The 26,739-nt window shown below is 42.2% G+C and overlaps 1 pseudogene; it reads right to left on the reverse strand.

Moving 5' to 3' along the window:
• Positions 1 to 256: 256 nt before the first annotated feature.
• LOC106006687 lies at positions 257 to 26,739 on the reverse strand (annotated as a pseudogene).

Raw genomic sequence — 26,739 nt, forward strand, 5'->3', positions numbered from 1 at the left:
TCAGCTGCTGGAGGAGGTCATCCCATGGACGTGACCGCCGGCTGACCCTTGAGGTGGGAGCTGGATTTCGGCTATCAGAGGCTCCTCCCCGCTCCCCGTCCTTGGAACGCACGTCTGCACGTTCCGCACGTTCCGCACGTTCCGCACGTTCCTCACGCTCTGTCCGCGTTTCCCCGCGCGGGAACCACGTGACGTTCAAGGAGGCAGCTGTGAGCGGGCCACGCCGTGCTGAGACCACCGAGACGGTAGCCTTGACTTAGCCCAGGTAAGACGTCGCTGTGAACCGTGAAGTTTCTGGGCGACCGGTGTGGCGATCTCCGCACCTTGTGGCTTCTGGAGACAAGACTCCTGTGTCCGTTCCCTTGCTTCTTAAACCCGCCACCTCCTGCCCGTCTTGAGGGGCTGCCTCGTCGTCTGTCTGTCCTTGCCCTCCGTGTGCGGGGCCACTTTCGGATTTCTCCCCTGGAAGCTCTGGAGTTGGTGAACCAACGAGTCTTACACCTTCATCAGCAAAACACTCTGCACTATCACGATTCGCAGTTCTCTCGTGAACATTTCATTTCATAATGCAGTGTTCTCTCGTGAACATGTGCCAGCTTTTCCCTTCTCTATTGTTTTTCCTGCCCTTACCATAAAGTCACCCCCTGTTCAGCCGGTCCATTCAGCTCCATTTCCCTTCCCCCCTGTTTATTTAATGATCACGTTATGTTTGTTATATCATCACAGACGTCAAGGGACATTAACTGGTGTTTCTTTTTCTTTGCATCACTCACAGAAAATGCAAGACTAAAGTTTTCTTTGTTCTTTGTTTTCTCTCTTCTTCCACTGGAATATAAACTCTGAAAGCATTTAAAAATAAGGACTGTGTATTCTATTATCTGGGACTTAGAACAGTGCTTGCTTCACAGTAGGTACTCAATAGGCATATCTTGAATGATCCCTGAGTCGTTTTTGATGAATAAGGAGAATATGCAATGCATTCAAGAAAGAAACCCAAGGACAAGTGTTTTATACAAGAATGATGCTTAAATATTTTTTTAAGATTTTATTTATTTGACAGAGAGAGATCACAGGTAGGCAGAGAGGTGGAGGAAGCAGGCTCCCTGCTGAGCAGAGAGTCCCATATGGGGCTCGATCCCAAGACCCTGGGATCATGACCTGAGCTGAAGGCAGGGGCTTAACCCACTGAGCCACCCAGGCACCCAAACACTTAAATATTTTTAAAAGAAAAACAGTCTGTTAATAGAAATAACTCTGTAAAAGTTAGCAACCAAATAAACCTGAAGTTGAAAGAACTGTTAACAGAAAATAAGTCAATCTATTATGGGATTGATCTATTTCTATCCTAAAACATCTTTCAGACCATGAGTGTTTCAAGTGCCAATTTCCTGAATTAACAGCTAGTGGGTTTTTACTTCAATGATAATATTTTACATTTATGTGGCACTTTATATATTACAAAGCTGTGTCGTGTGTTGTCATACTTGATTACTATTCAGACTAACTGGAGACTTTCCAATGCTTGAAGTCAGGCTATGTGCTATTTAATATAAAGGGATAAAGTTACTATGTCAGAGTATGCTAGTTAACCTCCAAGATTCATTTTTCCTTCCTTAGCAATAAGGGCACTAATTTTTTTTTTTTAAGGGCCCTAATTTTGAGCTGGGCACTAACCATGCTGCTAAGAATCTGTTTTCTTTAGCAACCTTGCAACTCAGTGGAAACATGAAACCAGTTTTTGTAATGAGATTTAAATGATAATGTGGACAGTTCCTCCCTTACAGAGGGAAGAATGCTCTTCTTTATTCCTCTCTACATCTTAATGACTGGAATGCATTTGTTGATGGCTGGTGGTTTAGCAGTCATTTTAGACCGTGAGGAGAAAGGCCACAAGCATGTCCATCTTGTCCTCAATATATTTTCAACCCTTAGCACAAGACATAATATATACTAGATATACAATAAATATATATTAAATAAATGAATAAACATGATTTCTTTGATCATATTCTCCCTGTATTTTCTTCTTGGAGAAGCTTTGGACAACTATATTCTAAGGAAGTAGAAAAAATAACAAAGGTATTAAAATTCCACATTTGCACAGTCCTATGCCAAGCCTTAAACCATCTGTAGCCATTTATACAATTAACAAGTTTTATAAAGCTGTAAAATTATTTTGAAGTTCACATTGTGATTCTTGGGAGAGTCACTGATGGTATGGTTTCATTATAGCATAAGGAGCTCATATAAGAGAATTTGTATTACCAGGTTAATACCAGTTAAAAGATACAAAGTAAGGACTGGATTCTTACAAATCTCTAGCAGTTTCAGTAAGTGAAGTTGGGGAAGGGACACAGGGGACTTAAGGAGACACTGAGCATAACTGGAGCCAGAAGGTAAAGTAAGATGAATCTCAAGAGAGGACTGAGGTCTGCACTGGGATGTGATTTAAGATGGGGTTCTGGGTCTGAGGCTGTCGCATATGCAGATTTACCCTGAGACTTCTTACAAGTGCCATTCAGGCACTGGTACTTTCTGCAATTTCATGACTAAATTACTTAAAAGTTCATTTTGGTAGCTCTGGTTGTCAGTACATTATTGCTTTAAGGTGTAAACTATATTAAAGCTTTTGAGAACAGATATAAAAAGATTATTTAGTATATTTCCAAATGATCATTTAGAGCATCCTAAACTCACACACTTCCAACATTCCCTAATAAATTGCTCAGGCATAATAACATTAGTGTAGTATCAAAAAGATTTCAAGGCAATCTTCAGACAAAGTAAAAGCTTATTGTTCCTACCTTACTGGTTTGAAAGATAATGCTTAGCAACATCCAGTAAAACATCTTGAAATATTATGCATACCCAGTCTTACTGCATCCCAGATAGATTCATTGTCTAATATTTATAAAAGATGGATTTTTGGTATGTGTTTAATGGTGGCATTTTTTTGCAGTAGCCAATGCCGAAATTTTAGAAGAGAAATTTGGTGCTAGAAATATTTACTATAGTGCTGGCACATAAACCAAGAGCTATTAGACTTTAATGCTTTTTTCCCTAAACTTTTTATAGACTTTCATTTTTAATCGCTGCCAATCTGCTGATTTTATTTTAAATAGATACTTCAAGACTGTGCTTTGTCAAAACAGACAGATGTATCATTAAATTCCCTCCCAAATTACACATTAGGCAATGTCTTTGTTTCATGTGCTACTGAGGTATTTGGATTTGTTATAATCTGGAGTGAAAAGGAGGCCAGAAAGCTGAATTGCAGAACAAAAAGCTCTATCATTTAGAATTGATTGTTCTGATTGCATATGACTTTGTGAAATGCCCATTAGCCCAAGTGGGGGTGGTCGTGGTTCTATGTGCTTGATCTTACAAGTCCTTCTGGCACGGGTTTGTTGGGAGAGGCTGGTGGAAGAGTTCACACTAGAAGTCTCTGGGGTTGCTTTTTCTGTCAATCTTCTCTTTAAAGAAAGGGATGAAGGATGATTTGGGTACTTCTCAAATGTTCTTTTCAGTGGGCTTCTGTGGTAGCTTCCTGTTACTGCTGCTGAGATGAATGATCACAAACTCAGTGCTTAAAGGAACACAGATTTGATATTTCACAGTTCTGGAGGTCAGAGTCTGAAAGGGTCTTACTGGGTTACAATCAAGGTGTCAGCAGGGGTGCATGCCCTCTGGAGGCTTTGGGAAGAATCTGTATCCTTGCCTTTTTGCATTTCTGAAGGCTGCCTGCATTCCTTGGCATGTGGCCCTTCCTTCATCTTCAAAGGTAGCAGCAGTGGGCTGCAGCACCTTTGCATTTTCTTTTACTCTGACTTTCCTTCCTCCACCTTTCACTTATGAGAACCCATGTGATTACCTTGAACCCAGGAAGAAAATACAGATAAACCTCCCAATTGCAAGATTCTTAGTTTAATCACATCTGTGAAGTGCCTTTTGCCATGTAAGTTGACAATTTCACAGGTTTCAGGAATTAGGATGTGAATATCTTTGGGAAGAGGCATTAGTCTGTCTTCCACGGAGTACTTAATGAATGCATATTAAGCCATGTCTGTATTTAAGACCCTTTCCTAAAGATGAAAGCCCTTGATATATTTCCTTTCAACCTGGATAGCTCTGTCAGAAGAGCCGTCTTTTTACCAAATTAGTCTAGGTATTGATGTTAGTAAATAAGAGAAATAGAGATTATCTTGAGAAGAGAATCCTGTCCTCCAATAAGGGAAGCATCTAAGAAAATTGGAGCTCTATGAGAACTAGATAGATATCTTTGTCCATTATACCCACCCCATGACACATAGGACAGCAATGCTACAGTATTGTCTTCAGAGACCTTTTGTTTTCTTACCCTGTGAAGAAAACTCAAACCCTCCATTTTAGAATAGGAGAGAAAACATTTAGAGAAAGGACATCTGGTATACCGTGCTTGTCTTGTTTGCATTGTGTTTCAACTGGGTCAAAGATTGAGGTTAAAAAGACAATTTGAAATCTTCAGAAAAGGCCTCTCTGGATGGGAAAATATGAAAACTAGCATTGGAGGCCTTCATAATGGGGATGGTAGAGAAATTTCTATCAACTCTGGTAGCTGCCATGTCTGTGAGTGGTGTGGTGTGGTTTTCCAAGTCCTTTTGAAATGACTGTGCCACAGAGTAAGCCCAGCTACTGAGGAGAATCTAGTTGGTTTGAAAGGACAGAAGAAAAACTAGCCTTGCATTTTATGTACATCCAGTCATTGGAGAAGCCTGTGTGTTGTCATTCGTAAGTCTTACTAAATCCTGAAAATGTTCTCTTTGCTTCTAAAACCTTTCCTACTTTGGAGAGTAAATGTTCTTTCTCTTCTTTTTACTGCCTTTAGGGTACATTTAAACCTTCGTTTACTACCTGAAGTCTGTCAGGTGTTGACCACTTTGGTTTTTACTGAGCTGAGTGATACCCTACTAGGTTCTGGAAGCTCCTCCATCAACTGCTTACAGGAGCTCCCTTGTGGCCACTGAATTAGGTTTTGTCTTACCCACCAGGAAGAGACAGAGACATTTTTACATTTCATCTAAGTTCTTTGGACTCCTGAAGAAGGATCTTTGCAGGCCTCCCCATGTGTTTCCATCATCAGAGTCATTTGGCTTCCTCTCTGGGGACAGTTCCTGTAAGGACCTATTTAGCCAGAGGCTCTCATCCAGGTTAAACAATAACCTTGTTGTTTAACCCTTAAACTGTCCCTGCTCCCCTCCCCCCAGGGGACTTCCATAAAAACAAGTCCCGGAAACCAGCCCCAGGTAACAAAGCCCAGATGCAAGGATGGGTCAGGCCAGATGGAGACATCCGATCAGAGGGGGGTTGCATATTGTCTCCCTAGCTACCAAGGAGTATGGGCCCCACCTTTTGGGAGCCTTTTGGGTGCCAGTTCTAACCAAGGTGATAGGCTAGTTCAAATATCTACTATAAGGTAAATTGTAATTCAGTTGGTCACCTAGCATCACTATGCAGCTTTCTCTGTGTGTTACAATTTCATTGGCCACCTGTGTGTGGCCAGGCCCGACCGCATGGCCTTTGCTCTTAAAAACTAGTCTGTGAAACCACCGAGAAGGATTGCCCTCTCTTGTAAGAGGTGCGGCCCCGAACGTTCGGTTTGATTCTTGATGCTTGGTGCAAAATAAAGCTTTGCTTGACCTTCGCTTTGTATCAGTCTCGTTCCTTTAATCATGGACCCATTATTGGGGGACCTAACAGTTCCTAGCACCTGATGCCAACCAGTGTCACAGACGGGTAGATGTTCTACTTTTAAGATAGTTTTGTCTTTGCTTTTTCTTTCCTCCTATCAGGTTAAGGAAAAGGAATTTATATCTATTTTCAGAGCCTCTTTTTCCCTGTCTAAAGCATTAATCATTCAGGTTCAAAACTTTTTTTGGTTAATTTTTCTATTCTTTAAATCTTCATTTATTGAGAATCTACTATATATAAGTCATTATGCTTGGAATTCATAAGGATTTTATATCTGAGTCCAAAGAATAAGCAGCATGAACACACAGAAAAAAGAAAACGTGTTTTCTCTAAGATTCTAGACTTGCATTTGTTATGATGTCACCAATACAGTATGACCTTGAGCAAATCCCATCCTGTCTCAGGAACTCTGTTCCTCTGCTGGGAAAGAGGGTGGCGTTGGATGATCTCCAAGGTCACTTCAGCCCTGGGTTCAAATGAGTGTAAGTCTAGGCATGTAGCTGTCCATGCCTGACTTGTTTCAATGAGTGAGGGGAAAATCTGAGGGAGGATGGGATGGCAAGTTTGCTAAAAGGTGTACACTTTACAGGGAACATGCCCTTTACTTTTCCAAGGTAAGAACTTTTCCCCTCTCAGTGTATGCCAGGAATCAGAGATGAAACCTGTTTAACATAAACGTACTTAAATGAAAAAAATGCTTCGTTTTTGTAAAAATAGGATGGTAGCAATTTTTAGAAAATTAACCAACTCTTTTTACATTGAAAAGGTAGTACATGCTCACTATCAAAAACTTGGAAAATAATAAAAAGCCAAGAGGGGAGGGATAACATTTAGCAATGATCTCAGTGTTGAGAGAGATCGACTGTTAACATTTTAGTGTGCTTCCGTAGAGTCTTGTTGTTCCTTATTTGTCCCCCCACAATGTATATGTGGAAGCCTAACCCCCAATGTGATGGTATGAAGAATGGGGGAGGGGCGGGGCTGGACTTTGGGTGATGATGAGGTCATGAGGGTGGAGCCCTCCTGAATGGGGTCAGTGCCCTTAGTGAAGAGACCCCAGACAGCTCCCTGACCCCTCCCGCCATGTGAGGCCGTGTGAGACCGCAGTAAGACAGTTGTTTATGAACCAGGAAGTGGACTCTCACCAGAAACCAAGTCTACTGTGCCTCCGAGCTTCCAGAACTATGAGAAATACGTTTCTATGGCTTATAAGCCACCCAGTCTGTGGTCTTCTGTTACAGCAGCCCTAACAGACTAAGATAAGTCCTAACTCAGATTGGAAATACTTTCCATATGTCTTTTTTCGCCATAACACTGTACTGTCAGTAATTCTAAATTGGATACGTACCTATTGTAATGATTTTGGAAACTACCTAGTAATATAGAGAAGAAAAAAACGAATCCCCCTCATCTTCACTCTGATTCTTAGGTACTGGTGAGTGTTTGGTCTCTTTGCCACATTTTGCTTCATGCTTTATTTTTCTCCAAGATCTCATTTGAGACTCAGCACTGTTTTCAGGCATCCTTGTTTCTTCAGAGAGGCGTGACATTCTCCTCTTTAAGCACAGGTGAGACAGCATGTGGTTCCTGCCCCATGGACACTTCCCGTGGCTAGCATAGTGATTAACCTGGCATCAATTACACTAAGTGCTATTTAAGGAGAGAGGACGTGCAACCTGGAAATTAATCCATTAGCACTAAATTAAGGCCACCGTGGAATAGTCAAAGTACCTCTTCGCCAAGAAAGAAATGTACTTTCTTCTCTGTTGTGCTTAACACAGAGATTTGGTGAATTCATCCAAGTTCAGTTGAGTCCAAGCTCAGGACCACTTTTCCCATCAACAGAAGTTTCCCCTACTTTGTGCTCAGGCAGTGGCTGCTGTGCTGTTCAGGGTTTGTAGAGAATTCCCTCCCCCTCATCAATCCCCCCCCATATATGGTGCTCACTCTTTGTTACTAAGCTGTGTGTGGGTACACATGTGCATGTGCATGAATGTGTGTATACGAGTGTGTGCCTGGGTACCCATGTGAAAAGGTAGACACGTAGGCATTTTCAAGTACATCAGGCTATTATTACAAGTTATAAGTAGTATAGAAAGACATTATAAAGGGATTTGAAGTCAGAAAGCATTTTCTTTTTGTGGCTGATGTGTCCTGCAGTCTGGCTAACCATGGTTGTCTTCTTTTACAGAAGGCCTTCCTATATCACACAATTTACAATAATCCCCATCTCTAATATTTATTGAGGGCCCACCATGTATCTCTGAAAGGCATTGGAACTATGGCAGGGAAGAGACAATCAAACTGGGCTCTCCCAGAAATTAGGCTCTACTAGAGGAGAGGGGGAAACAAACAAATAAATAAATAAATAAATGACTATTGATAACTGTCGGGGAGCAGGGGGCCAGGGCATACATATGAATGTTGGTGGGTGTTGGTGGAGAAGGGTTTAAGGGTGGGTATTTTATTTTTTTAATATTTTTATTTTTAAAAGGATTTTATTTATTTATTTGAGAGAGAGGGAGCAAGTGAGGGAGAGGAAGGGAGGGAGAAGCAGACTCCCCACTGAGCAGTAAGGCCGATGTTCGGCCCGATCCCAGAACCCCGAGATCATGACCTGAGCTGAAGGCAGACAACTGACTGAACCACCCGGGTGTCCCTGAGGATTGATATTTTAAATAGTTGACCACATGTGTGACCAATCATGTTCACTGTAAATGTGGTGAAAAGGAGGCTTGTGAATGGAGACCTACAGCCTTTGAGGAACAGAGTGCTGCAACTGCCTGGAGGAAGAGTGATGGAAGCAGAGGGATCAGCATGTGCAAAGGCTCTGAGGGAGGTGCACCCAAGACGTATTTGAGGAAGAGTAAGGAGGCTGGTATGATTAGTATAGGGGAAGTGAGGGGAAAATGGTAAAAGGTGAGATCAGAAAAGAATCAGGGGTGTTGTTTTATGCCATGGTCCACCACTTCTATAACATTCTTCTAATGCACTGATCATATCATTTCACTCATACCTTGACCCAGTATACTTCGATTCCTGGAAAAAATTATACAAGTGAAATTCTAGCCAAATTGACTGGTAATCATAAGTTCTCCTGTTTTGGTAATCTAGGTAGATACATTAATATCTTAATCTTCCATTGTTGCATAACAAATTATCATACATTTGGTTGTTTAAAACATTGCCCATTTATCATATATAATTTCTGTGCATCAAAAGTCCAGGCATGGATTAATGACATCCTCTGCTCAGAGTCTCAGAATCCAAAATCAAGGTGTTGACTGGTCTGTATTCTTATCTGGAAGCTATGGAGAAAAATCTGCTTCCAGGCTGGTTCAGGTGGTTGGCCAGATTTAATTCTTTACAGTGGGAGGACTGAGATCTTTGTTTCCTTGGTGTCCAGGGCCTATTCTCAGTTTCCAGAATACCCTGCAGTTCCCTTCCACATGTACTCTCTGTTTTCAAAGCCTGCGAAGGAGATTCTCCCTCTTACAGTTCTAATCTCTTATGCCAAGAAAGGCCCTGTCCCATTTAAGGGTTTATCTGGTTAGGCCAGACCCACCAAAAGGTCACCATCTTTCTACCTTAGAGTCAGCTGATTAGAAAAATCATTACATCTGCAAAATCTCTTCCTAACACCTAGATTGGTGTTTGACTGCATTCCTGGCAGACGGTACACGTACCCTGGGGCCTAGAAATCCTGGGGATCAGCTTAGATTTCTGTCTACTGTGGCGGGAAAGCCTCCAACTAGGGCACACTAATGTACAAGGGGAATGTTTGTAGCACAATGAGGGCTAAATCCAAATTTACATTAGAAATGGGTGAAGTGGGCAAGTTGAAAAGAGGGGGAGCTTTAATAGTGGTGACTTGGAATCACCACTCCTGGAGGTGTGAGAAATGAGAAGAGGAAACTTGTATGTGTTGACTGTGACTGTGGACTATGAGAAAGTGTGAGCACTGGTATGAATAGGGAAGGTAAAAGGCAGTGGGGGACCATGGCTCTCTAGGATGATGGAAGATGAGGGGGTTAGGAACAATGGGTTTCATTCTCAGGGCCAGGAAAAGTAGAATGATTGAGGAAAGTGCAGTTCGCAGAATCCCATCTGGGAACAGGTGTGGCCAGGAAGCCAGCCCAGGCCTTTCCAGAGCCTTGTGCAAGTACGCCAACCCAGTGTTACTCAGAGCGTGGCCTGTGAATCCCAGCATCAGTACTACCGGGGGATTGTTAGACATGAAGAATCTCAACTTCCCACCTCAGACCTTGAATCAGAATCTGCATTTTATTAAGATTTCCAGGTGACTCATATGTGTACTAAAGTTGGAGAAGCCCTGCTCTACCCAGCTGCTCCTTAGGATGAAATCTATCATCTAGGCTTCCCAATAATCTGACAAAAGTTTTGCATTCCAGGGAACCTTCGGAGTCTCCAGCAACCAGGACAGTTGGTTGCTCAGGCTTCTATCCTCCAAGGCTCAGTGTTACAGTTAAAAATGCCTGCAAATGGTGCCCCTCTGGCCCTGATCCATTCCGTGTAGAGCTCCGAGGCCACCCCAGGAAGCTCTCATTCCTGCAGAGGCTTCCCCACCAGGTGGGCTGAAAAGACTTCTTATGGCTATCCACCCAGAAGGATACCATCGCCATCACAAACTCATAGAGTATAGTCAGGAAGGGAGAACTCAAGAGGAGGGACTAGAGCTGCCCAAATCAATCAAGCAGAAGGGTTCTCTGTGAGAGACCAGATGCTGTGAGGGAGGCCCCATGGGAGCTGGCCAGACTGGAGGGAGCCATCCATCTCATGAGCTGCTTCTCTAGCTCTTCAGAAATAATGATTCTGTCCAGCAGGATGTTAAGTGGCTTGAAGTCATAAAGCTGAGCGCCAACCGAGAGCCCGTCCCTGCTAAACACAGATGCCAACAGCCTCCACACAAAACCGCCTAACAAGATGAACGGCCAGGCCACTTTAGAACCTCACCACAGCTTGTCCCTCTCCAGATGACATGCCAGACATCTGCTGTGTTGAAATAATAGAAAAACAGTTACAAATTAATGAGGGTGGACGCTGGGCTGGGTACAGTGGTCCGTGTTGTACAGGATTTTCTCTTGTAAAGCCCACTCCCATTCTAGGCAGGAACATATTTCATAGATGGGGACACAGGGGCTCAGAAAGAAAAACCACTTGGAGGGTGAGTTGTGGGACCAGTATTCTTACCTGCTCTTTCTCACTCCAAGTCCATGTTCTGGGCACAGCTCCCGTCTCAATTTCTCTTGGCTTTCCTCTGCCCCCTGCAGAAAGAGTCTGCCCAGGACATGTTCTCTAAGCAGAGGGAGTGTCTGTAGGCATCCCATCTGACAGCACAGCGCAGCATATTCAACCTTAACACCTTAAAAGTAGCTTTCTGCTAGCGGAAGCAGTGAATAGGAAATGTACTAAAACATCAAAAGACCTATAATTATCTATGTTTTGAATTATGTGAGGGCATGCTAGGTTTAATAAATGCAAGTAGGACAAGAAGCAGTAATTCATAATCTGTAATAGTTTACATACACCTATTATACTCGTTTTATCTTCGCAACAACTTTGTGGGGTTCACGGAAGAGAGATTATTTTCCTTTAGAGAACAAAGGAAACTGAGACTATACAGTGAAACTGGACTCGGCCAAAGTCCTTCCATGAGGATATGGTCAAAAACACAACCGTGTGCATCCTGACAGCACGTTCTGTGCTCTTCAGAGACCAAATCATGGCACCAAAGACAAACACGTGTGGCCGTGTGTGCAGTTCATGGCTCATCCTCAGGGAGCAAAGTAAATTGGGGGCCACGATAGTTTGCAAAACTCACAACAGACTCCAGTGATCTTTAATATATAAATTTTCTCCAAATGTCAGCATTTAGTGCTCAGAATGTCTGTTAACATATGTTCTTTGATGCACAGCAATTTTGGGAGATACACAGGTCAGTACTGAAGCCACAAGCCACATGTGGCTACTGAGCACTTGACGTGTGGTGAGCCCAAAGGAGTTGTGCTTGTCTATAAAATCCTCTCTGAGTTTCAGGGACACAGTATAAGAGAACATGTAAAATATCTCTTTAATATATTTTGTATTAAGTACATGTTGAAATAATTATATTTTGTATTTGTTGGGTTAAAATACATTGTTAAAATTATTTTTACCTGTTTCTTTTGACATTTTACTGTGGCTACTAGAAAAGGCACAAGTGAGGAGGCAGCTAGCTTGCCTTTCCCTCTCTTGGACATGTCCAAAGTCCAAAGTTGATACCAGAGTGAGGATATCAAAGAAGGTCCTCAGGACTCTTTCCGGTTAGAACTTAAGAAAACAGTCCCTTTATCTGATGCCTGGCTCTGTGTGGCTCTAAAGCAGGCCTCTGTGGAACGGGACTTCTCAGAGCTCACTTGCCACTCTTGTTCAAATGCAGGCTCTGATTCAGCAGGTTTGAGGGTGGGACCTGAGGTTCTTTATTTCTAACAAATGGGTGATACTCATGCTGGGGGTCCACATACCTACTCTGAATAGTGAGAATCTCTAGAAGATGAACAGATACCGTGTCCTTTGGGGCAGGAGGTGTTCAGTGTTTCTCCCGCTGTGCCACAAACACAGTAACTGAGGCAGAAGACTGCCCCAGATGTTGATGGCCCCATTCAGCGTGTGTCACGCATTTAAATCAATGAGAGGAACAAGCTGGTGTGTGTGGATGGGCTGGTGTGGGACATGCAGAGCCCGTGGGAGGAGCCACAGGAGTGTGGTGGGCACTGTGTGGTGAGGGGGGCGAGCAGGGTCTCGACAAGGTGAGCTGTTAGAGCCAGGAGTGCCTCTTTAAAATCTGGGTTATTTGTGTGTGAACAGCCCTCTGAATTCTGGCTGTACAATTGGCGTTTTAAACTATTTTCATGTCTACATAGAACTGGAAGATTTTTTTTTTTTTTTTAATGACTAGATGTTATTTTCCCAAATGGGGCTTTAGATGAGAAGCTTACTGGGGAAAGGGTTTGATTGAACCAAGCGACAAATAAAAGCTCTAATAACCTCTCTCATCTTTTCAGTTGAGAAAGTTTCTAAAGTCAGCCTGGCATTCTTCTTTGCTTGAGTTCTCGCTAAGGTCAGTTAATGAAACTCAGACATTTTTCTCTCCTTTGTTTTGTCGGGGATATTCCCCGCCCCCCCTCACAGAACCCTTTATTTGAGTGTTACCTGGGATAGTCTAAATCCTTTTCTTTCTTCCTTTTTCTTTTCCTCTTTTCCTCCCCTCCCCCACTCCTCATCCACATTTTTCCTCACCTCTTCTTTTTAGCACTTTCTTGCGATTTTCTTTGGTTTTCAGCTCTTGTTTCAGAAGCTTGGTTTTGTGCCAGAGGCCCTACGCTTGGGCAAGTCTTACTTAGCATAGTATTTGTGGGCAGCCCCTAAGAACTGAAGTGAGTCCTCACATGAGAGCACCTCTTCATCTGGAGGCTCTCTTCAGCACAGTGGAACGGAGGGCAGCTGTGGGACTCTCAAAGGTCTTGGGCTGGAGCCCCCTCCAGGGAGAGATTTTCTAACATCAAGTGGGCTTTCTTCCCAGAGGAATTGTCTCAGCCAAATCCAGGCATCTACTTGCTTTGCATGAACTTCTTATTACTTTTGAATCTCTTGCTTCTCCTTAAATCTAACATTGTCTTGTAGCCCATCCAGGGTCTAAGCTTTTATTCTGCAATTTGCAGAAAATTCTGGTAAGAGCCTGATGTTAGAATTCACAATCATTCATAAGCCAGCTTGTTAGGATGGCAAAAACTGATGTTTTCAAATAAAACTCAAGAAGCCAGTAGATTATATTGGAGGAGTAGTGGGCTGGTGGGAAGTAGCTTGCGGAGTGGTTTTTGAGGATAAAATGCTATGTCTGTGTTTTCTCGTGCTCTGTTTTTTGAAATAGACTTTATTTTTTAGAGCAGTTTTAGGTTCACGGCAATATTGAACAGAAGGTTCTGAGATTTCCTTTCACCCCTTCTCCCACACCTCCCTCACCTCCCCCAGTATCAGCAGTCCCCACAGGAGTGGTACTTTGTTGCGACTGATGAATGTTCATTAATACACCATCGTCACCAGAGTCCATAGTTGATGTTAGGCCTCGCTCTTGGCCGCTGTACATTCTGTGGGTTTGGGCAAAATGTGTAATGACATGGATCTACCATTATAGCATCATAAAGAATATTTTCATTGTCCTAAAAATCTCTTCTTTATCTCTCCCTCCCCAACCCCTGACAACCCACTGACCTTTTTACTGTCTCTATTGTTTTGCCTTTTCCAGAACGTCATCTAGTTGGAACCATATAGTTTATAGCCTTCTTACTTGGCTTCTTTCACTCAGTAATAATAGGCCCTTAAGTCGCCTCCTTGTTTTTTTTTTTGTGGTTTGGTAGTTCATTACTTTTTAATGCTGAATGACATATTGTTTGGATATATCATAGTTTATCCATTCACCCACCGAAGGGTATATTGGTTGCTTCGAAGTTCTGGTAATTATGAATCAAGCAGTATACATCTGTATGAAAGATTCTGTGTGAGTATAGGTTTTCAACTTCTTTGAGTAAATGCTGGATTGTATGGTAGGGTATGTTTAGTTTCATAAAAAAACACCAAACCGGGGCGCCTGGGTAGCTCAGTTGGTTGGGTGACTGCCTTCAGCTCAGGTCATGATCCCGGAGTCCTGGAATCAAGTCACATGTCGGGCTCCTAGCTCCCTGGGGAGTCTGCTTTTCCTTCTGACCTTCTCTCCTCTCATGCTGTCTCTCACTGTCTTTCTCTCAAATAAATAAAGAAAATCTTTAAAAAAACAAAAACAGCAAACCCTCTTTCAAAGTGGCTGTACCATTTTGCCCACCAGTAGTTCATGAGCGTTCCTCTTGCTCCACATCCTTGCTAGCACTTGTCCATTCCAGTAGAAGTACAGTGGCATCCCTGTGCTGTTTTAATTTATGTTTCCCTGAGGACCTATGATGTGGGAGCAAGTTTTCATATGCTTATTTGCCATCTTTGTATCTTCTTTGCTGAGGTGTCTAATAAGGTTCTAAAGTTTTCTCCTTAGTACAAAAGCAGAATGACAGGTATTATTCAAAATGATTTAGCTGTTTGCCATCTTCCTCAGAGTAAAAGCCAGAAACTTCTCCATGATCTATAAGACTGTCCATAATAGGGACCCCTCTCACTTTTCGGATTGAACCTCTCTCTTCTTCCCCATGGCTCACTTTACCTCAGCCACAGCATTTTCTCATTCAGACTCGGCATGTTCAGGCCTCCAAGACTGCCGGGAGGAAGCTCTTCTTCCACACAGCTCCGTGACTCACTCTCTCATTTCTTTCAGATCCCTGCTCCAAGATCACCTTCCCCAGGAGGCCTTTCCTGACTACCATTTATTAAAGAACTCCCTCCTCTCAAACAAATGCTTTTCATCAGCCACATCGAGCTGGGCCCACTGGCAAGGAGGTTTGGGAACTGTGGGTTTTGAGCTTCTCATCCCTGCAGGGCAGAAGAGAGCTTAAAAAGATAGGAAGGTTCTGATTTCCAACAAACAATACCCAGCACAGATTGTTCACTCATTGGTTAGGGAGCTGCTCTAAGTTTTTGGTGGATGTAGTCTATTCCTGCTATTGTAGGAATAGTTATGCTATTGTAGGAATAGGAATGCTAATGTAGTCTATTCCAGTCATAAACCTGCTGACATGCTGCAACAGCAGATTTTCAGATCTGAACCGAGGGTCGCTAGGGGTGTCCTCGCTCTCAGGGCTAGGTCTGCCTTACATGCTTCTTCCTTCCCCTAAGCAGCATTTGTGGCACACCGCTGGAAATGACGGTCCTGAGCAGGCCGGACTGCCGAATTCTCATCTCACATTGCAGTGTGTCTGCTTTTCCTTTACTGGAAAACCCCAAACAGCGTCACTTCCTCGTCTTGCACGAACCCATTGTGACAATTATGCTCTGCCCACCTGATCGGTGCTCTGGGGGTAACTTTGGCCAGAATCACAAGTATGGATGCAGCTGATGGGCCAGCGGCACCAAGCATCTGGGTCTCAGTTTTTCGCTGATAGTCCCCACGCAGTCTGGGGCGGAGGGCCAGAAGGAGTGCTGTGCTGCAGGGAAGGCTTCATAATATCCCAGTGGTGTCAGAGCAGGCATAGTAAATACTGTCCTGCCTCCCCATTAGAGTGGAAATGAGGCAGAACAGCTTGCCGGTGACAGCCCAGGCACCGTGGTGCTGACTCTGTCTCCTGGTGAGTCAGCAGCAGTCCTGCCTAGAGGAGACCTTTGGAAGATGGCTCCTATTCCGTTTTTCTCACATGGCTGTGATGCACTGGTCTCAGCTAGTTTGGGGCACAACAGTGCAAACCAGTGATCAAAAATAGAACCAGCCTCATCAATGAATTGTTCATAGGTGTTTTCCATAGTCTTATTACGCCATTTTAAAAGGCCTTCGGGGCACCTGGGTGGCTCAGTTGGTTAAGCAGCTGTCTTCAGCTCAGGTCACAATCCTGGCGTCCTGGGATCGAGCCCCACATCTGGCTCCTTGCATAGGGGAGCCTGCTTCTCCTGCTCCCTTTGCCCCTCCCCCTACTCCTGTTGTCTCTCTCTCTCTCTTTTTCTTTCTCTCTCAAATAAATGAATAAAATCTTTAAGAATAAATAAATAATAAAAAACCTTCAGACAGATGCATTCATATAGTTGGCTAGGGATTGTGAAGTTAGGCCAAAAAAAGGAAACCTCAGAGTTCCAGGTGTTAGAAACCCTGAGACAGGCAACTTCTGTTAGCCTGGGGGGCTGGTGGCAGCCTACAGTAATGGTGTACCATGCTTCTCTGCTAATACCCCAACACCGTGTGCTCCTCTTTCCTTGAGACCCCAGAAACTCACATCCCCATCTGATATCATGACTAGCCACTTAGAAACACTTTGGTTTTTATTTTTATTTTTTTAAGATTTTATTTATTTATTTATTCGTGAGAGAATGGCAGAGGCAGAGGGAGGAGCAGACTCTTCAGGGAGCCCGATACAGAACTCGATCCCAGGAACTCAGGATCACGACTGGAGCCCAAGGCAGATGCTTAACAGACTGAGTCACCCAGGTGCCCCTCTTAGAAACACTTTGAAAGACTCAAAGCTGTGGACTGGAATGTCAAATTCCTTCTCTTACCATGAAAACTCTATTATAACTCTTTGGATACATCTCTTGATTGGATATTTCCCTCTTCAGAGTCCTGTTCAGATTGCTGTCTACACATTCATGGGATTTCACTGGAGAAAACACCCCGTCCATGAAGTGTGGCCTATTGACTCAAACTGACTTTAGTTCCTTCATTATGTCTCCTTGATGATTACAGAATCACTAATTTTGTGTTCTGTGCTGAACCTCACTTCTGTCTGTTTTCTGGGGCCCCTTCCCCCCACACTTAGGCTCTTGTGCTCCACGATCATCAGCCTCCCGGTGCCCCCCTTGACCGCCCCACGGATTTCTTTCCCATCCTTCCAGATATGCACAAGACACTTCTATTGGGATATGATGTTTGATTATCCCACTAACAATTATCCTGTTTATTTTAACCTCGAGGCTTCTCAAATAAATCTTCTTTACTTACGACTGCATTTCCTAGACTCTTCTGCTATTCTTAATACCCTGAAATCTAATTTTCGAGCTTAAATTTTCCTGAAGTATCATTTATTCTTAGAGATCTCTAGTGACTACCTGCTTCCAAGTTCAATAATCTTTTCTCCATATTATGTCTGACATATTTGCCAAAGTCAACTCACCTGATGTTTAGGTGCAACTGCATAACAAACCAACCAAAAACTCAGTGATGTAGAACAATAATTAGGCATTACTGCTCACACATTTTGAAGGTTGTTAGGGGTTCATCTGGTTTAGGACGGACATGGCTGGTGGCTCTCTTCAGGCTGTGGCTGCCGGAGGGGCTCTGCTGTACTTTCGACCAGGGAGGCTCTTCTATTGATTGTTCTCCTCCTAGCATCAGTGAGAAAGCTGAGCCGTGTTTTTCTTATGGTAATGGCAGAGACGCAGGACGCTAAGCAGAAACATGTAAAATTCTCAAAAGCCAGGCTTGGGGCTGGCACACTGTAACTTCTTCCCATATACCATTGGTCAAAACAAGTCACAGTGATAAACCCCAAGTCTTTGGAAGAGAAGTGCTTTCACTACTGATGAGACCCTGGCAGAGATGTGGGTGTAGGGAGTGGTGGAGAATTGAAGCCACTCATGGACTGTATCACACCTGAGACCCTCTCCTACTTTGGCTTTTGTTGACTCTGCCTCATTCTGACGTCTCAGAAGGTTTCTGGTGACCTTTCATTGGACCCACTAGTTACATAATTACAGATTTTCAGCAGTACTCTGTCTCTTATGTTCTGCTCTTGGTCAGTGAGAGCCTTAAGTTCAGCAACTACCTCAATGTCGAAGTACCTCTCAGAACTCTAGGCCCTATTTTCTCACCAGCTTTTGTTGGTCTCCTCTACAAAGAATTTAAGTTGTGTAAATCACTATCATCCTAGATTCAGTAATTCAGAAAGAAATTGATTCAATCTTTCATCTAAAAGCATTTTTACCTTTTACTTTGACCCTCAGCAGTGGTGTTGCCATTACACTTTGGAGGTGCCATTTTTTCTTCTCTGTCCTTTACACTCACCATCATGCACCATCCTAGGGCTTAACAGATATTCTTGAGAAATGATTCTTTGGCAGAATTTGTTTTGTCCAATTTGTATATATCCACTCTCCCCAGATGGACTGTAACCCAAGGAGGCAATTTGTTGCACTGAGGGAGTGTAGGATTTAGAGGCAGATAAACCTACTTTGAGTCATGTTTGGCTTCTTACCTGTGAGCCTTGAAAAAATTACTTAAACTCATTGAGCATCAGTTTTTTCATCTATAAAAATGGGTTATTTATACTAAAGAATTTTGGCAAGGAGTAAAAGAGATCATGGATGGAAATCACTTGTCACATAGTCGGTAGGCTTTCAATAATATTTTGCTTTCCTCTCTACTTCCCCTTTTTTTGGTCTCCCTTGGGTTCTCCTCAGTATTTAATATGACTGTATTTTATTTATGTGTTTTCATTCTCTCTCCTTAATTCTAACACAAATCCCTCAGGGAAATGAATCCATCTTTTATGTCTCTTAGTTATCTTCATATATGGAAGGTGTAAATCATGTAGCCTAAGAATCTATATCTGTTATGAGTCACAGCAGTCTTTTCCTTCCAACATTTTTTAAAAAAGAAGTCCTGCAAGTATTAGCAGATCATAGTGAATTATGAACTAACTGCAGTTTCTAAGGGTTTTTTTCAGTTTTCCTGTTTTGCATAACTTTTTTTTTTTTTAACCTTGTTCAGGAATAGAATGATTGTTCTCTAATAAAACATTTTCTCAGAGTATCTGATATTGGTCATTTCTTACCCAGTGTGAATTTTAGCCTGGGCATTTCTTCTTTCAGGCATCTCCCCAATGATTGATTGATTGATTAATGGATAAATTAATTTTGCTGTTGATTAATGGCTTTTATTGGCTTGCAGAGATTACTCCAGGCCACCCTATCCTTGGTAAACTGGGTCAATAATGTGCCTCAACCCCTCCTTCTGTCACACAAACTGAGGTGGGGCACCATTCCTCTTTACTGTCAGCAATTTAAGAAAATACCCTTTCTTCATGATTTGGATGAAGCTTCTTACTTCGTTTGTAGCTTTGTTTGTAGCTGACACACAAGTGGGAAAAGTAGAATTCAAAGTGTTATTAGGAGGACAGAATAGATGGAACATTGAAATCAACTAATAAGGTAAAAACCTAAGAGATAAGGCCTATATGTAGCACCAAATAAGTTTGATCTTATAATATTGCATACAACAAAACAAAACCTAACCCAATGGGATTCTTTGTTGGTACAGGTTCAGTGTCACTCTTTGTTAGTGGCAACCCTGGTCCAATTTTGCTCGGCCACATCCTGAGCACTTGGTTAATGCTGCGTGATGCACTCTAGGAAGGTCACTAGTAAACTGGAGCAGGAAAGCTGGGGAATGGAGTGGGGAGGTTGGCTAGAAACCTTCACGGCAGAAGCCACAGGAGAGAGAAAGCATCAGGGGACCCACCTGGGTGGGTAAAGAATATCCTCCCTTTAATCTGTGTTATACGACAGGACCAGCCCTATCTAACGATGAGAGACCTGTGTGTCCTGAGTTTTCCTGAAACTTCAAGCTAGAGCTCAGTGGCCACTTGAAAATGATAGTGTCCACTAACATGTACTAAATTACCAGGCAGTGGTATAAATAATCACTTTACATAAAGCGTTTTTTTCTTTCCTAAAAAAATTCTCACGCTATGAGTTATATATTATAATTATTCCCATTTTAAGAAATGGAAAGAGTGAGGCTTGGAGAGTTTGTTGCCCAGTGTCCTACAACTAATGAGGGGAAGGCTTGGATTTGAATCCAGGCATTCTAGTATTGTTCTGTCTCTAAAAGGTGTTCTAGTTGGGCTTTCCATATGGGATGTACAGTTAGCCTGGAGGTGTTGCTCTAAGTTCCCTTTCATCACTAGGTCTTCCGTAGAGGTAGTCCTTGTTACATAAGTAATAGTTAAAAACCCATATATGCTTCATCTGTGGTTTGAATAATTTTGTTGGTTTATTTGAATCCTCTGTATTTTAAGTGTTATTTGGAGGTAAAACACAAATAACATAACAATTCGGGCAAAGAACGGATTTCCTCTCTCTTGACAAGTGATTGCACATCTGAATGGGTTTTAATATACCTCTCCTCCTTTTTGAATCATAAATAAGCCCTGGAGTTACTTCTAAATCTCCATGAGTTACTAGAGTTGTGCTGTGTCATTCAGATGGGGGAACAGAAAGAAAGAGTATTAATATTTGGCGAGGATTTTCCTGATGACAGGAACTGTGTTTAAAGATTTATGTATATTACCTGACTTGATGCTTGCAATGGATGAGATATTATTCCCATTTTATAGGTGAGTAAAGCAGGTCTGAATGGAACTACCCTCCTAACACTGCTTGTAAGCAAACTGCAGAGACTGCATTAGAACCCCAGGCATCTGGTACCCAAACATACTTTTCCAACTCTACCATGTTGCTTCTCAGTCAAAAGACATGGAATCTACTGTGGGTTTGACTGAGTTCAGGAGCACCATGGGGAGTAGATATACTTGTTACCTTGTTAACCTCTTTCCATACTTACATGCTTACATCTTTCCTGTCCAGTTTCTAAGGAATTTAGGGAAGGAGGAGAGTCCTGAAAGTCCCAGTGTTTGGAGGGGGAGAATTCTTTCATAGAGCTTGGTACCCAAGACATAAAACTTAATATAACCTTGATAAAGCTTTTTGCTTTTACTGTTAATACTTACTCTACTATGGCCACCACTCACAGCCGCATTATATGGAACTCTCTATTAAATTTGAGGCCGTCTGTATTCATATATGCCATGTCATTTCTTATTCAGACAATAAAGGTGTGAAGTAAATATTAATAGCCTCATTTTATAGATGAGAAACTAAGGTTCATAAAGAGAAAATGGCTTTCTCAGAGTCAGAAAATATGGAGTGGTGGGAAGAAAACTTGAACTCAGGTCTCACTGACTCCAAAGTTCATGCTATTTCCACTGCACAGTGCTTTATGTAAAATACCTGCACATCACCCCAGCACCCCCCCCCAAAAAAAACACCTATACCCAAGACTGATTTCAAAGTACCATAGGTGGGCAGGCAGCCCTTTATCTGAGGTTCAGTCCAAGGACCTTTCCCACTAATCAAAGTAGCCCCCTACCACCAATCTATCATAAAAGACAGTCACAGAAATGCAACTGATCTTCATGTGTTAATTTCATGTCCTAAAATTTTACCTAATTTATTAGTTCTAATATTTGTGTGTGTGTGTGTGTGTGTAGTGTTTAAAGTTTTCCATATAAGATAATATGTCATCTGCAAACAGATATAATTTTACCTCTTCTTTCCTGACTTGAAACCTTTTTTTTTTTTCCTTGACTGATTACTCTGGCTAGATGATGTTAAATAGAAATAGCAAGAGTGGACATCCTCTCTTGTCTTATTCCCGATGTCAGTGGGAAAGCTTTCAGTTTTAGTATGACATTGGCTGTGGCCTTTTCATTTGTGTCAAGGTGAGTTCCTTTTATACCTAATTTATTGAAAGTTTTTCATCATGAAATGGTGTTGAATTTTGTCCAGTGCATTTTCTGTATCTGTTGAGATGGTCATGTGGTTTTTATCCTTCTTCCTGGTAATGTGCTGTATCACATTAATTGATTTACATATGTTGAACCATCATTGCATCTCAGGGATAAATCCCACTTGGTCATGGTACATGATCCAAAGCTGGTAGAAATAAAAAGTGAATTTATCAAGGTTTCGAGGTACAAAATCAACTTTAAAAATCAGTTGTGTTTTCTTACACTAATAATGAGGTCCTTCTTTTTAAAAAAGGAAATTAGAGAAACAATCCCATTTTTAAGAGCATTGAAAGGAGTAACATACTTAGGAATAAACTTAACCAAGGAGGTGGAGGATTCTGGTGGAAGCAGGAGGATGGAGGAGATGAAAGCAAAAGTAGATGGGACAGCCCTGGTGATGTTCTAGCTCACAAATTAATAAGGGGTTCACAGACATTCATTTTATTGCTATATTTTATAACTCATATAGATGTTACATTCTTTAGTAAATATCAGATATTCTGTAATAAGAAAGAGTGACTGTATCAAAAAGGAAGTCACATTGTTGGGCCCAAGGTCGGATCAGGTCAGTCATTCATCAGCCTGGCAGCACTACAGAGCCATAGAAGGAAAAGTCAAATCTCCTGAACAAAAATTTCCGATATGAGCTTCATTCAGGCAAGGATGTTTGATTCATTTAGTTCTTCATCCTTGTACCTGTACCCATGCCTGAAACCTTTGAGCAACTATATGTGAAATGAATGAAAGCATGAATAGGGCGGAGCAATCCATATTCTAGTAAAGCTTCCCATCTGAGTCTGTTAGTTCACCAAACAGGACTCACATCTTCCACTCATGTGCCATAGATTCTTCCTCCTAACTAACCATTTGGGAATCATTACACAAAAACTCACTTCATGCATAAGGAACACAGATGTGTATCATCTCCTCAAAGGAAACGTTAGGAGAAAGAGGAGATATATACCTTGACAGAGGTAATGTGAGATAGGTGTCTGACAAAACAAAGTGTAGCCAGTCTATAGACTCAGGGCAGCTGAGGTATAAGGAAGAGAGAAAGTAGGGAATAGAGGAGGCTTCAAAGCCTAATGTGACAAAGTAAAATGCCGGTCTCCTGAGCAGTTACCTCTTTCCTTCTCCTGGGCAGCTGATTCTGCCTAGCAACACTCTCTGATTGGACATTTTTCCTGAAGTAACTGCTCTCCTTGTCCTTTTTTCTTAGAAACCCCCAGGAAGGGTGCTCAGCTCACTCTACAGCAAGTCACCTCTGTGTGCTGCTATATGTTTCCATCCTATGGGAAAGATACAATATTCTGTATTAGCAGTCGACTGCTGCATAACAAATTACCCCCAAACTTAGTAGTTTAAGACAACAAAATGCTTCTCTCACAGTTTCTGTAGGTTTTGAATCTGGGAGCAGCTTACCTGGGGGGGACTAGGTCTGGATCTCTCCCGAAGTGGCAGCCAAACAGTCCAGCAAGTCTTTAGTTTCTGAAGGCATAACGAGGGCTGCAGGAACTCTTCAGGCCACAAGACCAGAAAGGCCTCTCCTAAAATGGAAGTTTTTTTCATAACTTAATCTCCGAAATGATATAGCATTACTTCTGTTATATGCTGTTGACCATCCAGACCAACCCTGGTAAAATATGTGGAGCAGATTATACAAGTGTGAGATACCAGGAGACAGGGATCACTGGGGGCTGTCTTTGAGACTGGCTACTGCTTTCCAGATGGGCTTTCAAGTCATATAGACCCTTCAGTTAACATGCAGATATTTACAGTGAGGGTTAGCATCTCAGCAGACCACTGGCTAAGTAGCCAAGTAGCTGCCACAGTGAAATAAATGCAGAAAAGAGATGGGAAGTAGCGTGGTGGGAGAGCAGGAGGTGGGGCTTTGGAGGAGGGGCAATGGGGACAGATCTGTCATTTGTGGGAGAAAGTCTTAGGACAGTATGATAATAGAGACACCAAAAAGCAGGATCCATCTCTAAGGGGAGGAGAGGTATTGGGAGTGGGGAATGGAGAGATGTTCCCTTCACTGTCTTTATGTGCATCACCTACTGAGACCTTGGCTCTCCGCTTCCATGGTGTCTGTGTAGAAATAGGGAAAAAAGCAGGTGCTGAGCTTCACTGCTGGTTAATTAAATGTTGCTTCGAAGGCAGCTGGTGGAGTATGTGCACTATATACTATCCTCAGCTTTTCCTAAATCACACATTTTAATTAACCTTCAAGCCCTTGCTGGGGCTTTGAAAGAACTTAATTGGCCTGCAGGGACTAGAACACACAACAGCCAGAAAAAGGCTACATCTCAGTTGTTTTCACTCTGAGGACTTATAAAATTGAAATTGTTGTTTTATTTCATTCTTTGAAGCCCAGAGCTACATGTGGATTCCTGTTTGGAACTGGCAGAAGCATCTCTGAATGCTTAAGTACAAAACGGTGTTTCAGCAGCAGTTATAATTGAGTGTGTAGGACTTGAATCTCATTTATCTTGTGTCCTTGGGTTTACCAGAAGAGTTTGACTCGTACTGGCTTTTTTGTTGGTTTTTGGCTTCTTCATCGAGGATGAGAAATATTTTGCCCTGAATTTACTATGCAATTTCAGTCAGGTGGGAAAAACAAAAAACAAACAAAACAAAACAAAACAACCCCCCCAAAAAAACCTTCTCTTGAGGGGTGCTTGGATAGCTCAGTCAGTAAACGTCTGCCTTTGGCTCAGGTCTTGGTCTCAGGATCCTGGGATTGAGTCCCACACCGGCTCTCTGCTCAGTGGGGAGCCTGCTTCTCCCTCTGCCTGCCACTCCCCGTGCTCATGCTCTCTCTCTCTCTCTGTGTCAAATAAATAAAATCTTAAAAGCAAAACAAACAAACAAACAAAGAAAACAACTTCTCTTGAAATCAGGACCCCTTAAGAGACTTCCAGATGTTTTTAATTTTGTCAGACATGACTTCTGAGAATCACAGTCTGTGTAAAGACAGACATACCTTAGAGATATTTCAAGTTTGGAATATCTAGATATTCCACAATAAAGTGAGAATCACACTAGAGTGAATCAAATGAAGTTTTTGGTTTCCCAGTGCATATAAAAGTTATGCTTCACTACTGAGTGTGAAATAGCATTATATCTAATAAAACCAATGTACATACCATGATTTTAAAATACTTGATTGCTTAAAAAGGCTAACCATCATCTGAGCTTTCAGTGAGTCGTAATCTTTTTGTTAATGGGAGGGTCTTGCTTTAGGGTTGATGGCTGCTGACTGCTTTGGGTGGTGGCTGCTGAAGGCTGGGATGGCTATGGCCATTTCTCAAAACAAGACAACAGTGAAGTTTGTTGCATGGATTGGCTCTTTCTTTCACAAACAATTTCTCTGTAGCATGCAGTGCTGTTAGATAGCATTTTACCCTACAGTAGAACTTCCTTCTAAACTGGAGATGGTTCTCCCAAACCCTGCTGCTGCTTTATCAGCTAAATTTGTGTCATATTCTGAATCCTTTGTTGTCATTTCAACAGTCTTCACAGCATCTTCTCCAGGAGTAGATCCCATCTCAAGAAACCACTTTTTTTTGCTCATCCATAAGAAGCAACTTCTCTGTTCAGGTTTTATCATGAGATTGAGACAGCTCAGTCACATCTTCAGGCTGCATTTCTAATTCCAGTTCTCTTGCTCTTTCCACCCCATCTCCAGTTACGTCCTCCACTCAAGTCTTAAATCCCTCAAAGTCATCCATTACGGTTGCAGTCCTCTCCTTCCAATTTCCTGTGATCGTTGATATTTTGACCTTTTCCCATGAACCATGAATGTCCTTAATGACATTTAGAATGGTGAATCTTTTCCAGCAGGTTTTCAATTGACTTTGCCCAGATCCATCAGAGGAGTCACTATCTATGACAGCCACTGTCTTAAGAAATGTATTTCTTAAATAGTAAGACTTGAAAGTCAAAATTACTCCTTGAACCGTGGGTTGCAGAATGGATGTTGTATTAGCCATCATGATAACAGCATTAATCTCATTGTCATGTTGTCAACAGATGTGGTGTTATTTAGGCTTTGTTGTACCATTTCTAGAGCACAGGCAGAATTGATGGAGCAGACTTCCTAAGGGCCTTAGGATTATACAGAATGGTAAATAAACATGGGCTTCAACTTTAAGGGGCCAGCTTCCTTAGCTCCTAACTAGAGAGTCCACCTGTTTTTTGAAGCTTTGAAGCCAGGCATTGACTTATCTTCTCTAGCTATAAAAGTCCTAGATGACATCTTTTCCAAATAGAAGGCTGTTTTGTCTGCACTGAAAATCTCTTGTTCAGTGTAGCCATGTTCATGAATTACCTTGGCTGGATCTTCTGGAGAACTTGCTGCAGCTTCTTCATCAGCACCTGCTATTTCACCCTGCACTGTTATGTTATGAAGATGACTTCTTTTCTTGAACCTCAGACACCTACCTATACTAGCCTCCCGCTTTTCTTCTGCAGCTTCCTCACTCTCTGCCTTCATAGAATTGAGGAGAGTTATGGCCTTGCTCTGGATTGGGCTTTGGTTTAAGGAAAAGTTGTTGCTAGTTTGCTCTTCAATCCAGACTATCAAGACATTTTCCATATCAGCAATAAGACTATTTTGCTTTCTTATCTTTTGTGTGTTCACTGGAGTTGCACTTTGAATTTCCTTCAGGAACTTTTCCTTTTCATTTACAACTTGGCAAACCATTTGGTGCAGATAGTCTAGCTTTTGGCCTATCTTGGTTTTTGACATACTTTTCCCCAT

This window comes from Mustela putorius, unplaced genomic scaffold (genome assembly GCF_011764305.1).
Source record: "Mustela putorius furo isolate JIRA1106 unplaced genomic scaffold, ASM1176430v1.1 tig00003834_pilon_pilon_pilon, whole genome shotgun sequence".
NCBI classification, from domain to species: domain Eukaryota; kingdom Metazoa; phylum Chordata; class Mammalia; order Carnivora; family Mustelidae; genus Mustela; species Mustela putorius.